Source organism: Pavona decussata, unplaced genomic scaffold, assembly GCF_977016875.1.
Source record: "Pavona decussata unplaced genomic scaffold, jaPavDecu1.1 SCAFFOLD_87, whole genome shotgun sequence".
NCBI classification, from domain to species: domain Eukaryota; kingdom Metazoa; phylum Cnidaria; class Anthozoa; order Scleractinia; family Agariciidae; genus Pavona; species Pavona decussata.
Window position 1 is genome coordinate 3,932,501 of NW_028145504.1, and position 3,861 is coordinate 3,936,361.

Below are 3,861 nucleotides of genomic sequence, written 5' to 3' on the forward strand. Positions count from 1 at the left end.
AGAAATAACGAATATGGTTGTGCTTGTTTTTCCTTCTTGTCAAAATGGCTGACAGGCAACATAGTAATACGACCAAGGTCTTCTTGATTATAGAACCCAAAATACTCTAACAGCAAATTTTATAAACTGGAAGAGTGGTTCTACCATCTGCATGAATTTCATTTGAATTGGTTCACATGTACTCGAGAACCAGACTCGTTTATTTTTACTATTTGAGAGTGAATTTTTCGGTCAAAACATAGACCTCAGGCCGACGTGATCAAGTGCCGTTTCCATGGCAACGACGCACCTGCCGATCCAGATATGGCTGTTTTTGTTCATCCCTCCAGGTAAGCTACCTCCACACAAAAAATGAAGTGGGGTTAAAAATTTTCATTTCCAACTTTGCTTCACTTTCCTGGAGAATTGCTCTTAAGTAGGAATATTGTAATAGTAAGAATATTGTGTGTCGTCTATAATGTCTTTTTATGTTGTATTTTTTGGTTAATGGCAAAATAGACGAATTGAATTGAATTAAAAAAATACAAATGATTGCACAAAGTAAGCTGTCAAATTTCACTGCACGTATGTTTTGTAATAAGAAGGTCTACACCTCAAAGTTTAGAATCCCCTTTAAAAATTGATTTAAAACAGAAATATTCAACTAGCAAGACTTAGAATAACGAGATAAACAAGAAAAGTGAGGTTTGAATTTCATTGTCAATTTTTAGTGCTGGATAGAGGAGTGGCTATGCAATAAAGACACCATCTTTTGAGATTGAGAAAGAGGGGGTGTGAAGGCAGAGACCACCATCTATACTGTGGTTTAGTGGGTCCTGTTTGAGTATAGTAGTTTTCATAACTTCCCTGAGACACTGTTTTTCACGGAGAAATAATACTGCCATCATATGTATTAAGAATTCGTTCACTCTTTCCCCTTTATTTGCCTTGAACCGTACGATATTTTACCAAAATGTGCCACAGCTGTCTGTCAAGTGTTGAAGTTTGCTTTTCTTATGGTAATAGTTTTCTCACGAAAACAACAATTCAACCACTTTATTCAGTAAGAATTAATTGAAATTGAAAATTTGGAAGTTGGCCTTGAACCCGTGCGTTTAAACCTCTCGCAAGTTTAGTCCTCCCAGTATATCCTGCTCCGGGCTCTAAGTGAACGTTTTCTTTCCTCTTGCCCACTCCTTCGCGTCTCCCGAGGTACACCGAGAGCCTGGAACAGAATACCCCAGCAGTGCCGCCACTCTACACTATAGACGAAAAAAAACAATTAATAACAAAAATGGATAAACTCTCTGACTCTGCCTTTGGGAAAGACATAATCAGGCTGCCTAGTAACATATTTTTATTATTTTTAATTTCTAGAATCCGTGCGGAAGTGGCAAGGCAATTTGTAAAAATGGTGGCTCGTGTTACCCCGTCTACGAAGACAAGGGCTACAAGTGTATGTGCCGTAGTGTCGATCAAGGACCTCGCTGCGAAGGTAAACAGTTGGTTTAGTTTTTAAAAGGACTGAAAAAGGGTAAGAGGGGTGGCTTAGTGGTGAGAGCACTCTCTTATCACCAATGGGGCTCGAGTTCGCTTCTCTGACTCGACGTCATATGTGGGTTGAGTTTGTTGTTGGTTCTCCCCCTTGGTCCTAGAGGTTTTTCTTCCGGGTACTCCGGTTTTCCCCTCTCCTCAAAACTAACCTTGTCTATTCCAATTTGATCTGGAGATTGTCTCGAATTAGTGCTCTGCGCTAAATATATTGACAGTTAAATAAGGTGACTTATTCATTCATTTGTTTTATTACAAACTTACTTCTAGAGTCCTTGTTGTTGGCAATCCAAGATAGAAAGACCCTTGGGAAAGGCTGATATAACACCAACACTGATTCTTTAATTTCGTTCATGGGCTCTAATTGGATACCTCTCAACTTCCTTTAAATTGTTGCAAAGGTGATTATTGGCAGCATTGCTACTTTTCCTCGAATTAATAACAAGAACCATGCACTCTATATCTACATTACTTTTGAAACGTTACTTCCAAATCTAGTGCTCTGAGAGTTTATTTAACCCAATACCAACTATAGCGCCTATCAACAGGCCAATGTTAATATCATTTTTGCTTCAGAAATTGTTCAAGGAAGGTTTTGTCTCGAGTGGCTACAAAATGGTTACAAAGACAGTGATATAAACAAAAAATTCCATGATGTAAGTTGTATAGAATGACAGTTCTGCATCCGGTGGATCATGGTGGATCATGAGGATCCGTAACGGTGGTGACGTCATAGCTATGAATAAGTCAGTACAGCCAAAATAGTGACCTTATTGTAGGAAACAATGCATCTGGGAGGCTCGCCCAATAGCTTGCCCAGGTTGGTATGGTACATACGCACACATATAGTCAGCTTTACAGTTTACTTTGTAGGCAGTAATATTTCTCGTAGTTGGTAAAATATAGATCGCAAGCGAGTTACAAAGGATTCGATAAATGTTTTAGGAGCTTCACACGAACCACTCAAGCCAATCATACCTTAAATTGGGATGTGTTTTGATTGGAAATCGTAGCAGGTTAAATCGGCTCGTTGTTTTTGCCTAAAGGTTGATTGCACGAGTCTCTTACGGCCATGTCGATGGTTAGGAACAATATGATTTTCCCCTCAGAGAGTTAACTTCCACACTAGGCTTTTCTAATTTATAGAGGGGAAACGTTATCACCAGAAGGCATTAACGGGAAAAACGAACGCTGAGCCTTGATTATATACTTCTATATTTTTGTTATCTCATATTTACAAGTACACTGTCTTCATGTCATGTATTAGCCAACCATTTTTTTCCATGTATTTTTTCAAACTTTAATTTTAGAAGCCGTTACTATATTTTTGTTATCTCATATTTACAAGTACGCTGTCTTCATATTAGCCAATCATTTTTTTCCATGTATTTTTCAAACTTTAATTTAAGGAGCCGCTACTATATTTTCCTTCAGTATAGCTCTGGCCCTGAGGAAGACTAATTCTATTAGTCGAAATATTGGCCACTAATAAATCTGCCCTTTGCCGTAGTGCCAGCCTTGCATTCAGTTTTGTATTTTAACTTCCAGTTTTATGCAAACTATGTGAGCAAATTTTTTTTCGTTTTGGCACCAACATGGCGGCAATGCAATCAACCTATATCAAGAGAGGATGAATTTGACTTATATGTATTCTGAGATAAGAATCCATGGGGCAGTATTTGCACAGGGAGCAGAGGAGTTACGCTAGAAATGTCAATAAAAAAACGTCTTACCTCTTAAAATTGCATTCTTGTATTTCTTTGCGTAGTTAAAACCTCATTTGCGAACCAAATATATGCATTCATTTGCGATCGAATGCGATCGATCGTTTCGAACCGCCATTATTTTGAAAAGTGTCGACCGCTGTTTGTTGGGCCAACTGACTGTGGGCGGCAAAGATGTCACAGCAGTAAGAAAAGAGACAAGGGATGAAACAGATTTCGGTCGAATTTTCGTATCCCAATAACTCGCTACATATTCAACAAATGAGCCCCAGTATTCGCATGCGGTATTGCATTTACGTTATCTTTAAGCTACCTAAACCATTATGATGAAAAGATTCATTAAACGGGCCTTTTACAATCGCTCATTTCGCGTTGAAAAGTTGGCTTTTCGTGGGATGTGCACCGCAACATACTGGTGGCGGAAATACGTCATATAAGGTGTCATGCACATGACCGGAAGCAATTTGAATGAGTGTATTGTTGTGGATTTATTTCCACGATCTTTTCCTTTAGATTTTCTTCGATGCGGTAGGTTTTCCTAACTTGAAAAACGCGTTTCATTTCAAATCTCCCTCCAAGCTCTTGAAATCAGCTGCTGTTTCGAATT